We start from the raw sequence: 25,626 nt of genomic DNA, 5'->3' as shown, positions 1-25,626 counted from the left end.
TGAGGCATCCATAAAAAATAACATAAGGTTTGTTAGTTTGGTAAACAAATAAACTCGCAAATAATTTGTATTTTTCCTTAACTAATACAAACCTGGAGTTATTTATATAAATTGTCCTGCCCTCACCTGTCTCCCAATAAGTACGGTGTGCAATAGAAGTAGTGACTACAGTAGATCTCTGATCTGTGAGTACATATATAGGTGGCTGATTACCCATGGCCATTCCCTACCCAATGTCTGGGTAGGGTTGCCTACTCGCACCAAATCTTTAATTGGCTACCTTCCAGCTTTGCCAAAAGAATATACCTAATACAGTAAATTATTCTAGGTTTGCATTAGTTAGGGAAAAATACAAATTATATACGAATGTCATATTTTTCTTTAAATGTTTAATGGGGGCTGGGGTATAACAACTTACGTGTCGGTCCATTAAAATGTTTAGACTAATCCTCACTCTACTTCTATTGTTTACATTTGGGAGACTGATGGTCAGCTATTGCGCATGTGTTGCTTGTACTTGCATTTGCCATCTTTTCTGCTTTTTGTATGATGTAATTATTACCTGGCCTTTTTAATCAATTACGAGCTTCCAAATATTTATGCACAAGTTCCCAGACATTGATCTGCAACAGACATTACTATTGGTGCAAATCACTCATTTATGGGACTTACCCACCCAATTACAACAGTTATCCTACTGGGATCCTCGATAACTGTCCATATAAGGGGGTCCAAAAACTCATGAACGGGTGGTTTGCCCCAATCATCAAGGTCAGAAATTAGTAGGAAAAATATATAGTTAATGTATTAGGCTAAAAATTAAAGTATCATATATTTACCCACAAGAACACCTAAACTAAGTTTCCCCACAGAACTTAACCTCGGGTGGCACCCTTCGCTAATTACCTACTGGGGATATATCCCTGCGACCACCCCTACACTGTCATATTCTTAGGTTACCATAAAACTCTGTCCCATCCCAGTGTATGCTTCCCCACCGGCTTCACTGCTGGCAATGTAACATTAAATCCTATTTCATAAAACGTAATACTAGCTTCATATATTTCAAATCAAAATAAACTACAACTTCCCCATAACTACTGCTAGAGAATTATGGGGTCCTTTTGACTGGCCAGACAGTACTACATTGGATCCTTCTCTCTGGTTATGGTTCATTTTCCCTTTGCCTACACATACACCGAATAGTCTCGCCTATTCTTACACATTCTTCTCTTTCCCCATACACCTGACAACATTGAGATTGCCAAACAATTCTTCTTCTCCCAAGGGGTTACCTACTGCACTGTAATTGTGCAGAAGCTACTTTCCTCTTGGTGAGGGTAGAAGGACTCTTTAGCTATGGTGAGCAGCTCTTCTAGGAGAAGGACACTCCAAAATTAAACCATTGTTCTCTAGTCTTGGGTAGTGCCATAGCCTCTATACCATGGTCTTCCACTGTCTTGGGCTAGAGTTCTCTTGCTTGAGGGTACACTCAGGCACACTATCGTCTTACTTCTCTTCCTTTTGTTTTGTTCAAGTTTTTATAGTTTATATAGGAAAATATTTATTTGGATATTGTTAAGGTTCTTAAAATATTTAATTTTCCTTGTTTCTTTTCCTCACTGGGCTATTTTCCCTGTTAGAGCCCCTGGGCTTATAGCACTGTGCTTTTCCAAATTGTGTTGTAACTTAGCAAGTACAGTGAACCCTCGTTTATCGCGGTAGATAGGTTCCAGTCGCGGCCGCGATAGGTGAAAATCCGCGAAGTAGTGACACCATATTTACCTATTTATTCAACATGTATATTCAGACTTTTAAAACCTTCCCTTGTACGTAGTACTGTTAACAAACAACCCTTTAATGTACAGAACACTTAATGCATGTACTACAGTACCTTAAACTAAAACAGGCACAAATATTAAAGGTGATTTTATATCATGCATTTCCTAAACACGCTAAAAAGCACGATAAAAAATGGCAACCAATGTTTTCTTTACATTTATCTCTGATCATAATGAAGAAACAAACTGGAGGTAGAGCTTTGCTTATTACCCAGACATATTTCCCATACTTTTCCCTTAGAACTACATCACATCTTCCTACTTTAGATATATATATATATATATATATATATATATATATATATTTATATGTATACACATATACATACCTACATATATACATAAATACATGCATACATATATATATATATATATATATTATTACTGTATATATATGGGTTATGGAAAAAATCCGCGATGGTCGAACCGCGAAGTAGCGAGGGTTCACTGTAATAACAACAATAATAATAATAAAGAAAATCTATTTGGTACTAAAGTTTAAACCTGTCCCAACAAACTACTTTCACTCCTTTCCAACTGACCATCTTCCATACATCTTTTCCCAGAATTTCTCCGTTGCTCCATACAAAAATTACTCGCTTAACGTTCCCTTAAGGGGGTCGGCGGCCCAATGGCGTTTTTAATGACAGGACTACGACATTCATATCCCTTAATAAAGTGACTTAGGACAACTTCAAACGGCATGAGATTTTAGCCTCTGACCTTCGGTTTTGCGACACCAGGACCAATTATCCTAAAAATTAACGTTTTTAAAATTCTATCCCTTCCCTTGATAATTAATATCAAGACCTGGGATTATTACCCTATATAGACCAGGTGAAAATGAGAGTGGTGAGAGACTGGTAGATATGTATGTTGAGCAAGAGATGGTGATAAGTTTACCTTTTTAAAAAATAAAGATAGAAACAAGTATACATGGGTAAGAGTGGCAAATGGAAGAGTGGTAGAAAGAGCATTAATGGATTATGTGTTGATAACTAAAAGAATGTTTGGAAAATTGAAAGTCGTACACGTGTTTAGGGGTATGGCTAACGGTACGTCTGATCATTTTTTTGGTGGAAGGTAAATTACTTGTAGAAAAAGAGTGAGGGAATACAGTGGGAGTATGTAAAAGGGAGCTAGTGAGGGTTGAAGAGTTAATAAAACTGGAGGTAAAAAGTGAATATCCAGAAAGGTTGAAAATGGCATATGACAGAGTGAAAGTAAGAGAAACTGGTAATTTAGAGAAGTGGAAGTTAGTAAAAGAAAATTTTGTTGGGATTGATGTGATGTGACATGTGTGGCAAGAAGTTTGTTGAAGGTAGCATGAGGAAGGGCAGTGAATGGTGGAGTAAAGGTAAAAGTGGAAGAGAAAGAGGGCATTTGAAGAATGGCTACAGAGTAATAGTGTAGAGAAGTATAAAAGATATAGAGGGAAAAATGTGGAAGTAAAGCGCAAGGTAACCAAGGCAAAGAGGACAGCTGACCTGAGGTGGGGTCAGGGATTGGGTCGTTCATAAGAAGAGAATAAGAAGAAGTTTTGGAAAGAAGTGAAGAGAGTAAGGAAGGCTGGTTCAAGAATGGAAGAGACAGTGAAAGATGGAAATGGAAGGTTGTTAAAAGGAGGCAAGGAAAAGGTGGGTGGAATATTTTGAAAGTTTACTGATTGTCCAGGATAATAGGGAGGTAGATATAATTGCTGTTGTAGGTGTTGAGGTGCCAGTGAGGGAAGATGAGAATGAGAGAAAATACAAGAGAGGAAGTGAGGAGAGCACTAGATGAAACGAGAGTAGGAAAAGCACCTGGTATGGATGGTGTGAGAGCCGAGATGTTGAAGGAAGGGGGTGTGACTGTACTTGAATGGTTGGTGAGATTGTTTAATATGTTTTGTGTTGTCAATGGTGCCAGTATATTGGGTTTGTGCGTGTATTGTACCACTATATAATGGTAAGGGAGATGTGCATGAGTGTTGTAATTCAATGGGCATTAGTTTGCTGAGTGTGGTGGGAAAAGTGTATGGTAGAGTACTGATTAATAGGATTAAGGATAAAATAGAATGCAATCTTAGAAGAACAGGGTGGTTTTAGAAGAGGTAAGGTATGTAATATTCAGATTTTTACAGTTAGGCAGATATGCGATTAATATTTAGCAAAAGGTAAGGAGATGTATGTTTATGGATCTGGAGAAAGCGTATGATAGAGTTGATAGGGAAGCAATGTGGAATGTGAGGAGGTTATATGGAATTGGTGGAAGGTTGTTGCAAGCAGTGAAAAGTTTCTACAATGGTAGTAAAGCCTGTGTTAGGATAGGAAATGAAGTGAGCGATTGGTTTCAGGAGAGTGGGGCTGAGACAGGGATGTGTGATGTCGCCATGGATGTTTAACTTGTATGTTGATGGAGTGGTGAGAGAGGTGAATGCTCGAGTGCTTGGACGAGAATTGAAACTGGTAGACGAGAATGAGCATGAATGGGAGGTAAATCAGTTGTTGTTTACGGATGATACTGTACTGGTTGCAGACGTGGAAGAGAAGCGTGGCCGATTAGTGACAGAATTTGGAAGGGTATGTGAGAGAAGGAAGTTGAGAGTTAATGTGGGTAAGAGTAAGGTTATGAGATGTACAAGAAGGGAAGGTGGTGCGAGTTTGAAAGTCATGTTGAATGGAGAGTTACTTGAGGAGCAGGACCAGTCTATTGTATCAGCAAATGGTGGACTGGAAGCAGATCTACGTCAGAGAGTGAATGAAGGATCCAAAGTGTTGGGGGCAGAGAAGGGAGTGGTAAAGAACAGAGGGTTGGGCATGAATGTAAAATGTATGAGAAAGTGATTGTACCAACTGTGATGTATGGATCGGAGTTGTGGGGAATGAAAGTGATGGAGACAAAAATTGAATGTGTATGGCTGGTATAACTCAAGTAAATAGGGTTAGGAATGAAGTAGTGAGGGTGAAAACGGATGTAAGAAATGAGTTACCAGCTAGAGTGGATATGAATGTGTTGAAGTGGTTTAGCCATGATGAGAGAATGGAAAATGACAAATTCATAGATAATTTGTATTTTTCCTAACTATACAAACTTAGCTATTTATTAGGGGTTATACTTTCTGCGGAGCTGAAATGACGAGCCATTAACATTTAGCGAGGGTTAACTACCCACATCGCTAGTTGGGGGGGGGGGTTAGCTTGCTACCACTCCCGTTCACACACCTGTGATTTAGTCACTTTGCTTGGAGGTAGGACTTCAAGGGGGATAGGGTTGGCGGGCAAGTTTGTATAAATAGCTAAGGTTTGTATAGTTACGAAAAATATAAATTATCTACGAATGTCATTTGTTCCGTAACTGGAATACAAACCAAGCTATTTATTAGGGGGTGACTCACCCACTAGGAAGGGCAGACGTCCCTGCCAATCTGGCTTTTGGGTTTGCCTGGGGGCTCCTTATCTGAGTATGTTAGTACTGAAAAATAAGGAGTCCCTGTCCTCGCTAAAACCTTGCTACATCCGCGGCCAACGCAAGCTGTGTTGAGACATGCAGAAGTGTGACTGTCTAGGTAAAGTTATTCCGAGTCTATGTAGGAGAAACCTGATGTAACCAAGACTTTCCCAATACCACCTCGCCAGGGTATGGGGACGCAACAGTATTAGCTTAATACTAGGTACACAAGGGAGCATGGTTTACCTGCAGTGGTTTAAGGTCAGCTTATGTAGAGAACCCAAGATGCTGCTTTCCCCACGAGAGGGTAGGATGAAGAAAAGAATAAGAGCCAGTCAAATCTTTTCATTCACGCAGACTAAAACCGGGTAACAGTGCCCTCAACCTTCTGCTACTTGTCCAATAAGGAGCTTGAGGTATACAACCACCTGTTGTGCAGCCACCACCGGACCGATAGAGATCGTATCGAGTTTCTGTGGGTCATGTCTTGCAGAAGAAAGGTTGTGAAAGTCACCTGGAGCATTCACATCCTTTCTTGTAAAACCTGCGTCAGAGTAATCTGCTAAGAAGGACCAGGGGCATAGCTATGCCCCTGAGTAAGAACTCTTCCCCGAGAGAGAATTCCTTTAGCTAACAGAAGGAAGGCAATGCTTAGCCTTACCATGCGCCCTGATGGGACTGATGCTATTCCTTAGAATAGAATCAATCTGGCGAATGTTAATCAATGGTTAACAGTTGGGTATTGTGGTTACTGGGCAGTTGGAGAGTCCTCGCAAGTAGTTCCCTGTCAACCAAGCTGTTGAAAAGGGTTGTCAAACGTTTGCCAATCACTTTAGTGTGATGGCGAACGGTCAGTAGCAAGAAGTATGTTGTATACCTTCTGATCTAGGGAACTACGGGCAGAGGTTGACTAGTAAGTTTGAGTCACGAACTGCTGGCGAATTGCCGATAATTGGTGAATCGGCGGTCTGTGAGCCGATGGTGAGCTAGAGATCAGCAAGCTGATTATGGTCCCCCCCTGGTTGGTCCGAGATCAGCAACCTGAAGATGGACTGGTCAGAGATCAGTGAGCTGAGTTCAATGCTCGAAGAAAGATGAGCTGCCCATCGGTGATCTAGTGATCAGCAAGCTGATGACTGGTTATTGACTAGCAATCGGTGATTGGAACGCTCGCAATCGGAGATCGTTAGTCACTGGAGGGACTAGAGGTCGAAGATCAGCGTTGAGCTAGCAATTGGCAATCTGGCGATCGGTAAACCGTGAACTAGCCATCAGCAAACCGTGATCTAGAGATCAGACTGTTGATGCTTTCCTGTTTGCCGACAGTAGTCCGTCAAGGAAAAAAAAACGAACTTCAGAAAAGACGGACCAAGGATTCCGCATTTCGATTCCCCTTGCAAGATGGAATCTTCGGGATCTTGAATCCTTCTGTGAAGCCTCTTTCCTCTTTTCCCGGTGGCAATGTTATGTTTGCGGGGAGGAATGGGGTAATGGTGCAGGCGAGTACTGGAGCGATGGCACACAGGATAATGCTGGTGCTTAATTTCTGCCTGCAGAGCAGACTAGAGCTGGCGCATTGGATCTGCGAGCACTGGCTCTTTGGCAAGAGCTGGTGCATTAGATCTGAGACCGCAACTGCGCAGGAGGCGCAGGAAAGTGCGGAAGAGCGCTGGCGCGCAGTAAGGCACTGTGTCGTTTTGTGCAGTTTCCCTAGAATGCGCTGATGCATGACTGGTTGCGCAAGGGCAGGTGCATTGGCGCGTGCGTGAGAGTACTACGAGGAGACTGTCGGCACACGCGCACGGAAGACTGTTGGTGCGTGCGTATGATAAAGCTGGTGATCCTCAGAAGAGTCCCGGACCGAAGTCCAAGGACTAACTGTAGCGTAAGGTAGCGGTAGTAGGTCGGCAGGTCAGCTGGCAGGACGACTGGGATGAGCCCTTTGAAAGGAAACATTCATGATGGAGACCGTAAAAGGTGCACGGAAGAGTCCAGGACCGAAGTCCAAGGACTAACAGCGGCGTAAGGTTGCGTTGGTAGATCGGTAGGTCAGCTGGCAGGACAATCAGGAACTGGGATGTGCCCTTTGGAAGAGCGAAAATCCACCAATGAGGACCGTAAAAGGTCCGCGGAAGAGTCCAGGACCGAAGTCCAAAGGACTACCAGCGGCATAAGGTTGCGTTGGTAGATTGGCAGGTCAGCTGGTAGGACGATCAGGAACTGGGATGTGCCCTTTGGAAGGGTGAACATCCACTGATGGCAACCATGAAAGGTCCATAGAAGAGTCCAGGACCGAAGTCCACGGACTAAGTTGCAGCGCAAGGTTGCGCTGGTAGGTCTGCTTGATCCTCCGAAGGAGTGGGGTCTCTATGAGTGGCCTCCCTCGAGAACGAGAGAGGTAAACACTTCGTAGAAGAGATTTGCCAAGACTATGCTCCGCCCCTGAAGGAAGAGAGACTCAGCAAGGGGGGAGAGAAGTCTGGGCGCAGGCAGCAACAGCAGTCGGAGACGATGAATTTAATAAGAGGTGGGAAGTTCACTCTCAGAAGGGAGAAACAACCTCACGCTTGGGGAAGAAACTTTCCCTCAGAAGGGAAGTTATCCAACCCCTAGAGGCAAACCTCCTGCTTAGCATTCTAAGATGATCTGAAGTGCTGGTCATGTTGTCACGGGAGTACTTCTAAGAGAAGGGCTGACGCCCATGACGACGTCCTCTGAGGGACAGCAGTGACAGCATATTCCCCAAGCATGAACAGAAGGTATCCGGTAATTTCGCCACACTATGGAGTCATTTCGCCCACACTGTGGCAGGGTTACCAACTTGATTTTGCAGATAGTAGTAAGGTATACCGCAGGTGGGATAGTACGATAATAGTTCTTATCTAGTACACACCACTGGTCTTTACTATACTACTGGATGGCTCATGGTGTAATTCATGAGGGAAGATTGTCCAAATGAGGCCTCTTTACGAGTAGGTACTTCAGTTGTGACGTCATCACAAACTACCTCGTCTTCCCCATGCTCCTCCCCTACCTCATGTCCTTGTATTGACTATAGAATAAAACAATTCCTGGCAAGATCTACACGAGACTAGTATCCGAAAAAAAACTACGAAAGATCCAAAGGAAAAAATATAGACACTTACAGGGGCAAATATTTACTCTTTGGGAGGAACATGTGAGGGGTGAGCTATCGGCTTATAAGTTGCTGAAAGCATGCGCTCACCTGAATGGCCAAGTGCGCAGCTGAATCCTGCATGTGTAGTGTGTACTGTACTTGTTTTAAATGTAACGATATTTTAATAAAAGTTACTTCAATTCTTTGTCACTATCTGAATATTACATGTATGTAACTGTCTTTTTATAGAAAAAAAAAAACTTTCTGAATAGTAATACATTTATTTAACTGTCTTTTGATAAAGCTTTATTTTTAATTTTTTGTAACTGCTTTCTGAATCTTGCATATATGCAACTATTTGTTAACAAAAAGGTTTTTATTTCACCACTTTCTTAATCTTACATGTATGCTGACTCTTATATGTGGGCGAATTGACCGCAATTCGAACAGAACAGCTGTTTCGTCAGTACTCTTAGTCAAACGAAGAAAACTGCATAGTCAACTGGGAAAAAATAAAATTAATTATTTAACAGAAAAATTCCCTAGGGAAGAACTCTGAAGAGCAACCCCAGGGGACCAAAAATAAGTATTGCGCCCTTCCTTCCCCAGTCGACATCTACGGGAGAAGGGAAGAGCGGAGTAACTGTAATAAAAACAGAATTACAATTATTTAAATCAGCTAAGAATATTCACTAATTGTGAGAACCACTGATCCTCCGAAAGGAAATGTTCCCCACAGAGAAAAAGCTTAAAAGTTAAAATTACAATTACTGTATAATTTCACTAAAAATAACTGAGAAAACCATCAGAAGCGCAACCTAACCCGCGAACGGGAAAGGAGCTCTCCCCAATAGTACGACCTTGAGAAGAGAAAGACCGCAATTAATCTCTGAGGGGCCACATTCCCTTCGCTCAGTAATCCATGTTTCATGTAGGAAAAGGGAAGTGAAGACAATAGTTGAATGAAAAGGGTCCAGGTGATGATGATCCCCCTGCGGCGGCCGAGTTAACGGTTATATGCCAACGGGAAGACCGATAGACCAGAGAGGGAGAGGTCGTTCCCCACGAAATGGAACTGTGCTGGCCTTGTTTTGGTGCTAATGTATGTAAGTGTCGTAGTCGTATATGTATCACATGCACAGTACAAACACTGAAAAGGAAACTTATCACATTTCTATACACATATATATATACATAAACATTAAGAATGTTTTCATATATATGCACGTATAAGAAAAAGTAAGTTAAAAGACAAAAATTAATGGCAGTCCAGAATAGGCAAGGAGGGAGAGCAGAAACAACTGCTCTCCATCCGAGCCAAAAGTAAAGTGACTAAATCACAGGTGTGTGAACGGGAGTGGTAGCAAGCTAACCTCCCCCCCTAACCCCTCTGGGTAGTTAACCCTCGTTAAATTTTAATGGCTCGTCATTTCAGCTCCGCCGAAGGTATAACCCCTAATAAATAGCGTGGTTTGTATTCCAGTTACGGAAAAAAGACTATCTGCTACAGAGGGTGATGAATGCAAGAGTTGTTGGGAGAAGTACAAGAGGAAGGCCAAGGTTTGGGTGGATGGATGGAGTGAAGAAAGCTCTGGGTGATAGGAGAAGGATAGATGCGAGTGAGGCAAGGGCGCGTGCTAGAAGTAGGAATGAATGGCAAACGATTGTGACACACTTCCGGTAGGCCCTGCTGCTTCCTCCAGTCGCCTTGGATGACCGCAGAGGTAGCAGCAGTAGGGGATTCAGTGTTATGAAGTTTCCTCTGTGGTGGATAACGGGGGAGGTTGGTCTGTGGCACCCTAGCAGTAACAGCCGTTGAGTCACTTGTCAGGCTAGGAGGAACGTAGAGAGGAAAGGTCCCCTTTTTTCATTTGTTTTGATGTCGGCTACCCCCCCCCCCAAAATTGGGGAAAGTGCCTTGGTATATGTATGTATAGACCTGATGTAGACCTCTAATAATATAAGGAGGTTTTTTCTAAAGTTTTTTTTTGCTAGATATGATTTTTTTTCATTATGGTAAAAAAATAAACCCTAAAAGTTGGAGAAAAAAAATTAAGAAAATAATATGAAAAAAAAATTGGAAAAAAGGGCAACATTTGATTGTTTTATAATGTCTAATTTATAAACCAAATTTCAATGCTATATCTTTAAAACTAAGGGAGAAGACAAATTTTCTTCTTCCTCTCTGAGGTTTGTAGTAGGACTGTAGGGCAAAGGGTGTAATTACTGTGTAATACATCGTCTTGTGACTCGTGGAAGCTATACAGATGATATTGTTCACAATTTCTATTACATTGAAATGTATTATCAAACTTTACGATAACAGAAGTAGTACTACATTTTCTTGTAGGGAACAATATTTTTGGTTTATTGAGTTACTCTTAATAATTACCCCGTAACTATGAAAGTAAGAGGAATTTTGACAAAATATTTCGTATACGCATTCTCCATTGCCATACGAAGCAGAGTTAATTTTTTCAGGATTGTGTGTTTTTCTTACAATAGCCCCATACATTGGCATTCCGACTGGGCCTCTTAATAAAGGAGCCCAACATCAGTAATACTATTTTCTACAATTTTACAATAGTCTCACCTAAAGTTTAATAAAATAGGAAAGAACATACATGTAACAGGAGCTACTCATTGTCACTGTAAAGATAAAAAAAACTGGGAAAAAATCTTTAATACGGCAAGTTAATTTACTTTTTCTAATCAGGCATTTGTGCCAATAATGTTCTACCCAACAAAAATATAAATTACGGATCCATGGCTTAGTGGTCAGTTCCTCCCACGTGCATAGTAAATAGACACCAACCAACCTAATCTTCCCCACCTAACCTAACTTACAAGCCGTGTCCATACCTACTTCCCTAACAAGGGTAGGGGGGGGGGTGTTGTATTATGCCCCTGCGACCTCTATTACACTTCCATATTCTTAGCCAGCTGTCATCATATATATAGGTGACCGCTGTTGTACATACATCTCTAAATTATAACAAAAGCGTTGGGTGGGAATCTATCATAATATTGCCTTAATTACCAATATTGACAAAATGTTCACAGCTGGGAAATTAAAGATATGAGCTCACCTAGTGCATCCTGACTAACCTTACCTAAATCTCAACGTCCTTATTCTGCAGGAGAAGGGTTCGGAGCCTTTGTATATCAGCGGCCACCAGTTCTTTACTCGTGGATTAAAATGGACATTAACTAACCTAAAATTTCCCCCACTAATCTAACCTATAAGCTGACCTTACCTACTTACCTTACAGGGAGGGGACGTGTAACGGCCCCTTATAATGCCGTATCCTAAGTTGGTCGTTGTCATACATACAGGTGGCCGCTATTATACATACTATCCAAGGGTTCCTCCCAACCCCTTTTGTACCACCCTAACTCTTACACTCTATTGTTTGGTTTCATTACTATGGGAAGATCAACCACGACACAAGAGCATTTCCCGGGAAAGTTCCATGAAAGAAAATCATTTGGAAATAAGATTATGTAAACAATAATAATTAAGGTCATATTACCGACAAGTACAATAAATAAAGGCCATATTAGTTAGGCCAAGTGCAAACATGTATGGGGGGTTAGCAGCCAATACGAGTGGGTGTAAACAATTCCAGAGGAAAGGCTGTGAGCACAGTAAACTAAGAACCGTCCTACAGAACAGATGGAGGTAAATCTAGCACATGAAGCTAAGGCTTACCTACAGCAGGCGGCCATCAGTCTTGCGCAAACTGAAACTTACGATAAGGCTACCGTAAAAACTGCTTGGCTCACATATCGGAAAATAAACCCAAGCTATTAAAGCCACCTTCCATGACCATTAAATATAATAACAAAAATAATTTCATACCGAACCTCCAAAAAAAAAATTTCCCTCTTCCACTACCTTCAATACATGTCGTAGATTGTAAACAAAGGTATCAGGGTCAAACATGCACAACACTTCAGGCACGTTTTGACAAAATGACGGCGTTATATATCGTTTTCAAGACTCAATTTCACTCAAACCACAATAATTATCATAGAATTCCTCACATCGGCGGCATAAATTTCCTTGTACTCTCTTCCAGCCGGCAAATCACAATTCAATAACACACGACAATAGTGGCCGCCATTTGCACTGGCTCGTAGTAGGCCTACACAACACCGGGTTTTAATCACGTTTTACACTTACACTGGACCAGTTGATGGTCATTCTTCACTACTAACACACAGTTAAATTATTCAGGAGCAATGATATTAGCAATAAAACCCTCTAACTTCAAGAAATTGCTAAATAATTCACCTTAACTTCGAGACATTTGTATTTACCTAGGAAAATGCGCTCACAAAAGCTCTAGGGGTCACGTGACCAAAGGGACGCATGCGCACTTTACCTGTGACGTTAAGTGATATGAACGTTTTCTTTGAAGGGATTACATGTGGTGCCATTGAATGGGCGTCCTTTAAAAATACTTCTGTTATCTGCTGGCATTCGAACTCAAATATATTTAGTAAAATATTTCAGAGTTGTACATATTCACTTTAAGTAATTATTTTATCATTTTTTTGAAGAAGAAGAAGGCCATTGCAGGAACGACATCAAGTTTTAAGTTTACTCTATGCAACAGGAGGCATGTTTTCTTCTACAGATGATCACTGATGCAATCCATTTCACATCGAACATGCAAAGTTTGTATTAATAATGCCTTGCAATTTTACCAAACATCTGTGAATGTTGTTTCTAACTTTCAATTAGTGTATCATTGACCATTAGCTTCCATGTTATTCACAAATCGTAACATACAAGAAGTTCGTAAATATACTGTAATTAATTATTCCATGCATGAATGCGAATGCTAATATTACAGTATAAAAGAGTTTATTTTTCTTAGTTTTTTTATGTATCAAGAGAAACCCATAAATCAATTTGGATATTTCTCAGTCTAAATGTTTTATTTCTACTTCGTATAGATGCAATTATGCGGGAAACTTCAAAATTCCACTCTAAATTGAAGAAAGTTCATGGATTCTCTCTCTCTCTCTCTCTCTCTCTCTCTCTCTCTCTCTCTCTCTCTCTCTCTCTCTCTCTCTCTCTCTCATAGGTCTATATGTGACGTAGTGTCTAGAAAGGGATGTGTAATATTTGTTGAACACATAATTAAGGTAAAATCCTTTTTCATTTATTTATTGTCAGAATCTTTCATAATTCTATTAAAAACTGGCAAATGGCTCTGGAGACTACTCTTTAATGATTATCAAGTTAAAATAGAAATTAGAGTAGCCTACACTGCATGAGTAGGATATAAAAAAAAGAAAAACAGTCATCGATTACAAAAGATAATAATCAAAGTTAATCCTACTATACATGAAGCATTTAGCCTCAAAATCTAAAATAAAGTTGCTACTAAGTTACTTCAAAATGTGAAAATTAATCCCGAAACGTAACTCATGAAGGGTTCGAAGGGACAAGGCTACAAGAACGAACCTATGCGGGATCTATAGAAGCACTAAAGCTATGATATTATTGAAAATACGATAAACAGTCATATAAGATGACAGATATCGTATGTTCCTATTATAATATTAGAGAACCATGACTTATGAACGTCACCTGTGTGTGACACTGAACGTTGTAGAGCACACCCCTCGCTTGTAGCTCGTTTGTACATTGTTTACATGCCAAATACAAATGGAAATCGTTCCTATTTATGTACAAACGATCCGAGGGAGAAGTCATTGTTAAAAGACATTATTGTAAGTGATGCAACGAGCTGAGTGATAATATGGTGACTAGTGCCAGCTAAGGGTAAACTAAACGTGGCCATAACGAAAGTGAATGGACTTGAATCTAATGCAACCGGGAATTGTCAAGAACAGTGTTGCTGTGTATTAAAGTTAAGCCTGTTACTAGATCTACCTGATTATGTGTCCCTACACCACGATATGAACAAACCCGCAAACCTGTGGAGAACGTGAATACAGAAAAAAGGACTCAAAAGGTCAGTAGTATCCAAATGGTTTACAGTGATTAAAGTGATTCACTCTGTCAGTAATTCCCTAGTAGGTAATTCACAGTGATAAGCAGCAAAATGGCCGCACAAAGCATTGGTTGCCCAGTGCCTGGATGCACCTATCGAACCGAGGCATCCACAGAGCCCATCATTACCGCAGCACTCCTGAACGCACACACAACGACTCATGCCCAGGGCCCAGTAGCTCAATACCACCCGCCAAGCACCAAGGTTGAAAAACTGAAACGCCCAACGATATCAGCGGCCGGCACGAGTGGGGAGTGGGACTATTTCCTAACTCGTTGGGGCGAATACCGCAAGGGAACCGGGCTCCAAGGGGATGATGTTGTGGTACAGCTCCTTGAATGTTGTGAGGAGAGCCTACTCAAGGACATCACCAGCGCCGCGGGGAGGAGCCTGGTAGGCGAATCGGAGGATGCGGTGCTTAGTGCGATAAAAGCCCTCGCGGTGCGCGGGGAGAACGCAATGGTGGCGCGGGCGGCTCTCGCAAACATGCGACAGGGCCGCGAGGAACCGATACGGGCATTTCACGCCCGCGTGAAGGCCCAAGCAAACACGTGCAAATACGTCAGGAGGTGCATATGTGGACTAAACGTAAACTTTGCGGACGACGTGATTAAAGATGTGCTTGCACGAGGTATCGCTGACCAGGACATCCAGCTGGATCTACTTAGCGACCAGCGGCAGGAGATGTCGCTGGAGGAAACGATCAGATTCATCGAAGCGAAAAAGTCTGGTAAGCAGTCTGCGTCCCGATTGCTGGACACCCACAGTCATGGCGTGGAGGCTGTCACCAGCTCCTATCGCCGCATCAAGCGCCAAAACGCGGTAAACAGGGGTGATGCACGTCAGACGGATGCAAGTGACGGTGGCAGACAAGCTGTTTGCGGGTACTGTGGTGAGAAGGGCCATGGCAAGAATGCGCCCTGGCGAATCAGGAAGACTGAGTGCCCGGCTGACAGTAGAAAGTGCCGCAAATGTAATCGCGATAACCACATAGAGCGAATGTGCCGGAGTAAATTGGCGGCTGAATCTGCCAACACAGACGCATGCGACGAACAGACGGCAGCATTCGTAGAGTTGTGTGCCATGTCAGATATCCGAACGATCGACGGTGAACAGTTGCTAGCACTAGATCACCACCTGTATGACAACATGTGCGACAGATGGCTCAGGCGGAACTCCCAACCGCAGCCGTTCATAAACCTCCGACTCAGCATCCATGCAGGGGATTACCTCGCCCTGGGATTCAGACCGGTCAAGCGCGCAAGACCTGCAACACTCCCTGCCATGGCCAACACCGGTTGCCAGAGTTGTCTGGTCGGGGTTAACGTTATCGAGCAGATGGGCCTGACGACCGCGGACCTGCTCCCGGTCTCGATGAGAATGAAGGCTGCGAATAAACAAGATATCCGTATCTTAGGGACAGCCATCGTCTGATTCTGCGGAACACACGCCGGAGATCCGCAAACTGAATCTCGGCAAATAGTGTATGTCACGGATTCGACCGACAGAGTGTTCTTGTCACGCAGCGCCTGCGTCAATCTTGGCATAATCTCCAAAGATTTCCCCACACTCGGTGAGATGTCGTGCAGTGCGGCAACTACAGACAATTGTACACCGCAAAATGATACATGTGACAATGGCGTGACATCTCAATGCAATTGTCCTCGGCGCACGGCGCCCCCACCTAAACCTACGTCTATCCTCATGCTGGCCACAGAAGGTAACAGGGAGGCCATTCAACAATACCTGAAGGAACTTTATGCCTCCAGCACATTCAACACGTACGTCCACCAGCCCCTCCCCATGATGGCGGGCCCACCGATGCGCTTGATGGTTGACTCAGATGCTAAGACCGTTGCCCATCACACCCCCATTCCAGTAGCGTTACACTGGCAAGAAACCGTGAAAGCAGGTCTCGACCAAGACGTCAAAATGGGAGTTATCGAGCCAGTGCCCGTAGGAGAGCCGGTGACATGGTGCCACAGAATGGTAGTCTGCGCCAAGAAGACGGGGAAGCCTAGAAGGACGGTAGACCTTCAGGCTCTCAATGCTCATGCCACTCGTGAAACACACCACACCCAATCGCCCTTTCATCAGGCCCGTTGTGTCCCACCGGGGAAACTAAAAACAGTGTTCGATGCCTGGAATGGATACCACAGTGTACCACTGCACAAGGAGGACCGCCACCTGACCACCTTTATCACACCCTGGGGCAGATATCGATACTGTGTCGCCCCACAAGGCTATGCCGCGTCAGGCGATGGCTACTCAAGGCGATATGATGAGATAGTATCCGACATCCGTGACATGACGAAATGCGTTGATGACACATTACTGTGGGCCGACACTATTGAGGAGAGCTTTTACCAGGCAGTCACTTGGCTCGACGTCTGCGGGAGAAACGGCATCACCCTCAATCCCGACAAATTTTTGTTTGGCTGTCGCGAGGTAGAATTCGCCGGCTTCACCATCTCAATGGACAGTGTGCGCCCTTGTGCAAAATACCTGCAGGCAATATCAGACTTCCCACGCCCGAAGAACATTACCGACGCTCGATCGTGGTTTGGCCTAGTAAACCAAGTGTCTTATGCTTTCAGTATGGCTGAGCGCATGCTCCCATTCCGCGAGCTACTGAAACCCGACAAGGCATTTACGTGGACCGACGATCTTGAAAGCACATTCCAAGCATCTAAAGAGGCCATTGTAGATGAAATTACCAACGGGGTGCGCATCTTCGACAAAACCAAGCCGACATGCCTTGCGACCGATTGGTCTAAAGAAGGCATCAGTTTCTGGCTATTCCAAAAACATTGCCAATGCCCAACAGACAAGCCATTCTGCTGCTGCGAAGGTTGGAAGGTGACCCTAGTCGGGAGTCGTTTCACGCACCCAGCCGAATCCAGGTATGCCGCGATAGAGGGGGAAGCCCTGGCGGTAGCCGATGCCCTTGACAAATCACGCTACTTTGTCCTCGGCTGCTCAAACCTGGTCATTGTGGTAGATCACAAGCCACTATTAAAGGTGTTGGGGAACCGATCCCTGGATGACATCCCGAATCCCCGACTGCGCAACCTAAAGGAGAAGACACTGCGCTACCGCTTCCGCATCGTATACGTGCCAGGGATGCGCAACAAAGCAGCTGATGCCATTTCACGTCATCCGAGAGGCGACACCAACCCAGAAAAACTGTATCTCCCTGACGACAATGCATCAGTCTGCGACCACTCCATACCGTCGGTCCACCACGATATCCTTGCCGGCATACGCATGAGGTACTGTGACACATGCACGATTGAAGAGCCCGCATACCTCACAGCCCTAGATTCACTTCCAGCGGTCACCTGGGACCGTGTACGGGAATCTACAGCAAGCGATCCCGCCCTTCACGCGCTCACAGAGCTCATCGAACATGGGTTCCCGACATCAAAAGATGACATGCCACAACACCTCCGTGTGTACTACCACCTACGGAACGAGCTTATCACCTTCGACGGTGTCGCATTGTTCAAAGATCGTGTTACCATCCCGACGTGCTTGCGCCAGGGTGTCCTATCCGCATTAAATTCGGCACATCAAGGTGTTTCCATGATGACTGCTCGTGCAGAGGCATCAGTGTACTGGCCAGGCATTACTGCAGACATACAGGCGACTAGAGATAACTGTGAGGATTGCCACTGCATGGCCCCCTCCCAACCATCCGCCCCCCCTACCCCACCCGTCTTGCCTGTTTACCCATTCCAGTCAATGTGTGCCGACTACTTCACTCACAAGGGCGCCCACTACCTGGTAATTGTGGACCGATACTCGAACTGGCCACTTATATCAAAGTCTACCAGTGGTGCCAAAGGACTAATTGACAACCTGTGCCGTGCATTCGTCACGTACGGAATTCCTGAGGAACTTGCCAGCGATGGTGGGCCAGAATTCACGGCAACTGAAACACGTGGGTTCTTGAGAGACTGGGGTGTCCACCACCGACTGTCATCAGTAGCATTTCCACACAGCAATTGCCGAGCGGAAATCGGAGTGAAAACGATGAAGCGCCTGATTACTAACAACACGGGGACAAATGGAGACACAGATGCCGTTCAGAAAGCAGTCCTCCAGTACAGGAACACTCCAGACCCAGTCACAAGAATCTCCCCAGCCATGTGCGTCTTCGGTCACCCGATCCGCGATCTCATCCCTATCCTTCCTGGGAAGTACAACCCCCACACCACATGGCGCGAAACCCTGACATCCAGGGAAGAAGCCCTACGCAAGCGCCATGTCCGCATGATGGACACTTGGTCACAACACACTCGCCGTCTGCCACCCCTACGGGTTGGTGACCATGTTCGCATCCAGAATCAAACTGGCCCACATCCCACCAAATGGGACAGGACCGGGACAGTCGTCGAGGTAAGGCAGTACGACCAGTACGTGGTAAAGGGTGATGGCTCGGGCCGAGTATCGCTGCGCAATCGGAAATTCCTGAGAAAGTTCACACCAGTTACGACCCCGACAGAGCCGCAAAATATAACCTATGGTGGCATACCCCTTCAACCACCCGCAAGCGCGGCCTCGACCAAGCCGAAGGAGACTAACCGACATGTATCAACACCGCCGGACCCGCCTGCTGACCAACCACAACTACTGGCTGACCGACATTACCCAACATCAGTCGATCAACCTCCCCCACTCACGCCTGTAAAGCCGGCCAACCACACTCGCCAGCTTATACACACAACGCCGAACGGCCAAACTCCACTGCCCCCACCAGCAACACCAAGTCGTGTCAGACCTTCAACGCCAGCCGCTCCACCCCAACTAGCAAATCCCATCCCACCAATTGGTCTCGCCGTGGGCCGGCCATCCAGGACTGTCAAAACGCCCAAATGGCATGAAGACTATGATTTTTTATCTCATGATTAACATGTCTATATCCAATGTCGTAGAATGCTCGATCGACCTGATATTATATCAGACATTGCATTACTTTCATCAGTGTAATTATTGCTTTGTGTAGCTTGACTAGTTTGAAGAATGTTTGATCAACCTGTTATTAGACTAGATGTCATATTACCATCCTCATTACATTTATTTATCAGTATAATTTACAGAACTATCAGGCTGTTCAGTGAATATTTTCCATTTTAAACTCAATGACCCAGTTAATTACTGTTCAAACTTAATCAGTCTCTTCCTAGCCGATCAAGACTTGGGAGGAGATAGAGAACCATGACTTATGAACGTCACCTGTGTTTGACACTGTGAACGTTGTAGAGCACACCCCTCGCTTGTAGCTCGTTTGTACATTGTTTACATGCCAAATACAAATGGAAATCGTTCCTATTTAAATATAATATAATATTTCCATTTTACGATTCAAAAATTCGATCCGATTGCGTTAGGTGTTATTGAATATAGTGCTAATAAGTAACACATATATTTACCTTTCAAAGATAACTTGAAAATAAAACAAGGAATATAGAGAAAGCGGAGGCCTTTTGGTCTGGTGAAATATATATACATATATATATATATATATATATATATATATATATATATATATATATATATATATATATGTGTGTGTGTGTGTGTGTGTGTGTGTGTATATATATATATATATATATATATATATATATATATATATATATATATATATATATATATATATATATATATTGCAGATCGTGACAGCAAGAATTCTTAAAGTTTGAGTAGCAAGGACATAAATTATATTGAAAGTAATTCTCTTTTCAATAGAGCAACAAAAAATATTATCATAGTTGCAAAATTATCAATTTCTAAATATTGGACATCAAGAAAGACATTATTAATAAGACTTGGTAGAGATATCCATAATTGTTATGAATTGAATCCTGCTATATTCCCAAAATTTTCAGAGTAGAAGCTTAATTTCTTTACTAATGCTGCTATTGTGTTCTTGGGGAAATTGTGGATATAGAATGAATGTGAAATTAAGGTTTATCTTTCAACTGAACAAGGATTTTTGTAAAAGTTATACAAATATTACAAGAGTAGGCTATTAAACTCCCCCCCCCATTAAAAATATAGTTTTACTTATAAAGAAAAAACTTGCTCGTATATAATATAACAGGCTTGTAGATGTATGATGGTTTTAAGAATTTCCCAGGATGCAAAAACTGAATTATTCTATTTCTCTTTTATTATTATTATTATTATTATCATTATTATTATTATTATTATTATTATTACTGCAAGCTAAGTTATAACATTAGTTGGAAAAAACAAGATGCTATAAGCCCAAGGGCTTATAGGAAACAAGGAAGTAAATAAACTACAAGAGAAGTGACGTAAAATCAAATAATATTTTAAGAACAGTAACAACATTAAATTAGATCTTTCATACATAAAGTATAAATACTTAAAAAAAAAAAAAAAAAACAAGAGAAAGAGAAATATGATAGAATAGTGTGCCTGAGTGTACTCCCAAGCAATAGGACTCTAACTCAAGCCAGTGGAAGGCCATGGTATAGAAGCTATGACAACTACCCAAGTCTAGAGAACAATGGTTTGATTTTGGAATGTCCTTCTCATAGATGAGCTGCTTACTATAGCTAGACTCTTCCACCCTTACCAAGAGGAACGTAGTCGCTGAACAATTACAATACAGTACGAAGAAGAATTGTTGGGTTATCTCAGGGTTGTTGGACGTATGAGGACAGAGGAAAATGTGAAGACTATACCCGAATAATTGGTGTATGTGTGAGGAAAGTCGAAATGAGCCGTAACCAGAGAGAAGGATCTAATGTAGTACTGTCTGGCCAGTCAAAAGACCCAATAACTCTCGAGCACTAAATGTGATGATAAATGTGTAGTGCTTTATTGCAGATTTAATCATCAACTCTACCCTTGGAAGAAGGAAACGTCTCCTTTTTATTGTTATCCAAAGATCTCCTACTTATGATTGTTATCTTGGGGGCAATAACTGATCGTCTAAGAGGCCCCATCAGCAAAATAAGGTTCGGGTAATCCTTGTGTGTGTGTGTGTTATCTTTCATGTTATTATAATTCATCTACTACTACTAACATTATTATTATTATTATTATTATTATTATTATCTTTATTATTATTACTATTATTATTATTATTATTACTAATTGAATGGAGAATTACTTGAGGAGGTGGATGAGTTTAAGTACTTGGGGTCCGTTGTTGCAGCAAATGGTGGAGTGGAAGCAGATGTACGTCAGGGCTCGGCCACACCAAGCACGGCTAGCGGCGCGGTTAGCGGGAAGAGGTTCCCACGGCAAATTGAAACCTTAGGTATCTTATGTAGGAGGCCAGATAGGAGGCGCGGGAAGCCTCCAACCACTACAGCTGCCACCAGACTATGTTTCATGTTTTAAAAAATCGCGGAGGTTCGAGTGTCTTCACCCAAGATTACACCATTTTTCATCAGTTCCTGAAGGGGTACGCGTTCAGTTGTTCGTCTCCAGCCATAACTAATCAACAATTTATTAGGAGGTGTCTCGGAGAGCAAAAATAAATTAATTAAATGGAAGTTATGGCAATCAACTGCAAATTGATGGTAATAAAATAGTGGGTAGGCCTACACCTTTCTGTGCATTGCAACCTGTTTAATCACCATTTATATATATATATATATATATATATATATATATATATATATATATATATATATATATATATATATATATATATATATATATATATATATATATATATATATATATATATATATATATATATATATATATATATATATATATATATATACACACACACACATATATATATATATATATATATATATATATATATATATATATATATATATATATATATATATATATATATATATATATATATATATATATATATATATATATATATATATAAAATGTAGAGAAATTTCAAATGTGAAAAGAATCATATATACATTTAACAATATATCTTATGCAAATGCTAATTAATTCTGGAATGAAAGGGACAAGGATTTTTCGTGAACTTTATCATATTTGAAGCAATTATAATACCTGGTAAGAGAGAGATTGAGGTTGTCTATAGTTCGACGTTTTTTTTTTTTTAGCCTGAATCCAAGAAGGATGTTGTCATCAAAGAATCAAAAGACTTGTGAAATATGCAGATATTCATTAAATCTGTCGCCGTACAAACGAGACTAGTGACATTGATTTTAGAATTAACTTATTTTCCCTTCTCTATTTATTAAAATCGTGAATCCAGACTCTTGTGTAATTTATAGTTCAGATTAAAATAAAGGTTTTCAATCGGAAGTAATTTCTTATTCAAACACCATCGTCATGTTTACGAGGAAGGCTATCTTTGAAAGCTGGGAGTGGGGAAGCAAGAGAGGTGTGGCGGTTCCGATGTGGCCACCCAACATTTTGTTGCTGGCCTGCCGCCCGAGTCATGCCGCTACCGCGCCGCTCATCGCGCTTGGTGTGGCCGAGCCCTCAGAAAGTGAATGAAGGATGCAAAGTGTTGGGGGCAGTTAAGGGAGTAGTAAAAAATAGAGGGTTGGGCATGAATGGGCTGTGGCACCCTAGCAGTACCAGCCGAACTCGGTTGAGTCCCTTGTCAGGCTGGGAGGAACGAAGAGAGGAGAGGTCTCCTTTTTTGTTTCATTTGTTTGATGTCGGCTACCCCCCAAAATGTATGTATGTATTATTATTATTATTATTATTATTATTGTTATTATTGTTATTATTGTTGTTGTTGTCGTTGTTGTTATAAGCTAAGCTACAAATAAAACAATAAACTTTGAAAAAGAAATTGCAAAGGAAATAAATGAGACAAATAACAAATAAACTGAACAATAAACAAGCTATAACTGTAAAATTTGCTGATTTACAACGTGGTCAGGAAGATCATTCCACTATTTGGTCACTGCAAGAATAAAACTTAACGAATAACGTCTATTATTGAACCTCGCAAAAGTAAAGGAAAAAGAAAACATTAGTGTTGACTGGTTTAGAGTTCTATATGTGGTGGAGGATATAGTCTGTCTGTGGTAGGTTCACCAGGGCACCAGCCACCCGTTGAAATACTACCGCTAGAAAGTTATGGGGTGTCCTTTGACTGGCCAGATAGTACTATATTGGATCTTTCTCTTTGGTTATGGTTAATTTTCCATTTGCCTACACATACACTGAATAGTTTGGCATATTCTTTCAGATACTCCTCTGTCCTCATACACCTGACAACACTGAGATTACCAAACAATTCTTCTTCACCTGAGGGGTTATCTACTTCAGTGGCTACTTTCCTTTTGGTAAGGGTAGAAAAGACTCTAGGACAGGGGTCACCAACCTGCGGCTCTTTCAAGTGAATTTTACGGCTCTAAACGCTGAGTGAGCTAACCTTTTGATCCATTTAAAACAAAGAAATTATGTAACACACGAGATATTTCAAACTCTTATTAAATTTCAAAGGCATAGTATAGGCATTAATCTTATAGATTTAAAAAAAAAAAATACATGTAGATAGTATCCAAAACTTAAAATATAAAATAATTTCCCATTTGAATTATATTAGTCTGAAATTAAAAGGAAATGTAAATCCTGTTTTATGTCTTTTAGAAGAAGTGCTGTCATTTGAAAGAAAACTTACTGTGTCCATTAGAGATTTTTAGAAAAGAGTGCTTGTTCACTTTCCATCATTGAGGAAATACAAAGAATCTTCAGATTGTCAGCTTAATCTTGATGCCATAAACACAGCTTTTGTAAAATGGAAATTTGTTCTAAAGGACGAGCCCAAGAATTCAGAAAGAGGGAAACAACCCTGTCCTTTCAGATCAAACCACTTTTGACAGATATTTCTGTATGAAGTCTGCCTGTTTTTACTGTGAACCGAACAGATCTGGAGCTCGAAATAGCTGGTTTACAGGAAAAAGTTAGGGCATCAAAATCTAAAGTTTTACTCTTTGATCTAGTCTTTAGAAACTCATTAAGCCACATTAACTAGTCAACTAAAATGGGGAAAATTACTAAATCTGAAAAATAAAACTAACATATGATTGTTATTGAGATTTGGATTTCACTCGGGGACTATTCTATCATATGGCCTATCTCTTCATTTTGTTTTTTTTTAGGTTTTTATAGTTTATATAGGAAAGATCTATTTCAATGTTGTTATGCTCTAAAAATATTTTATTTTAATTGTTCATTACTTCTGTAGCTTATAGCATATTGCATTTCCTTTATTAGTTAATAATAATAATAATAATAATAATAATAATAATAATAATAATAATAATAATAATAATAATAATAATAACTAGCGGAACCCGTGTAAATTACACGAAATTATATTTTCAATACTAATTATCTTGTTCCTAACCTATACATGTTTGAATAAAATGTGATAAGATTTGACTTGTACATTTATTTTAAAAAATGAGCAATACATGAAACACTTTACAAAACTACAATATTTCTAGTAAAGGTAGTTCCTCTTCTCTGGCCATGAGTATAATTTTTCTGAGGACAAATTTTCACTCTTACACTGTTCATATAAGGCTACATAAAGTTGTCCATGAGTAAAGTAAGGTTGTTGTAGGTAGATCCCAACCTTATCGAAAGTCTATCCTTGGGCTTTATTAATGGTAATTGAATATGATAGGCGGACGGGAAATTGAGCAATGTCTAGGAAGATTTGAAGCAAAAGGTGATCAGAATTATGAGAAATCTTTTACAATAAGACGGATTAGTCATTAAACGAAAAGGTCCAAGATTAATCTTATAATCTAGATTATGGAGATTGATAGTACTCAATATTTTGTCTAATATTTAAAAAAAAAAAGTCAGGTGCTAAAGACAAAATTGAAAAAAACTATATGAGATGTGCTTTGGTTAAGTAATCAAAGTCTAATGTGAATTTGTAAGAGTATACCATGAAATTATTTTCGTTTTTTTTTTAAAGCGTGACACACGAGTATACCATGAAATTATTTCCGTTTTCCTTAAAGCGGGACAAAATAAATAACACACACACTATCGTATTAATATATAAATAATAATAATAATAATAATAATAATAATAATACTGATCCATATCATGTCTGAAATACAGCAGATGTAGGTTATAGACCTCAAGATACTGTTTTTGTCATTGTGGCTCAGACACCATTAAATTTTTATGATTCTTTGAATAAATAGCTCTTCTAGCTAAAAGGTTGATGGCCCCTGCTCT

At 41.2% G+C, this 25,626-nt stretch overlaps 1 protein-coding gene across 10 annotated transcripts in view; it reads right to left on the bottom strand.

Moving 5' to 3' along the window:
- Positions 1-12,808, bottom strand: part of LOC137620755 (protein lingerer-like) — a 283,036-nt gene extending 270,228 nt beyond the window's left edge. For 6 of the 10 annotated variants that reach the window (XM_068351150.1, XM_068351155.1, XM_068351153.1 and 3 more), the window contains exon 1: positions 12,712-12,808. The gene's annotated coding sequence lies outside the window, so the exon portion shown is untranslated. Of the gene's footprint in view, positions 1-12,435; positions 12,535-12,685 lie in introns of those variants that run through there. The other 4 variants (XM_068351157.1, XM_068351151.1, XM_068351158.1 and 1 more) reach the window with 4 other exon arrangements.
- Between the last annotated feature and the right edge of the window lie 12,818 nt (positions 12,809-25,626).

This window comes from Palaemon carinicauda, chromosome 27 (genome assembly GCF_036898095.1).
Source record: "Palaemon carinicauda isolate YSFRI2023 chromosome 27, ASM3689809v2, whole genome shotgun sequence".
NCBI lineage: Eukaryota > Metazoa > Arthropoda > Malacostraca > Decapoda > Palaemonidae > Palaemon > Palaemon carinicauda.
This window is presented reverse-complemented; position numbering and strand designations above follow the sequence as displayed.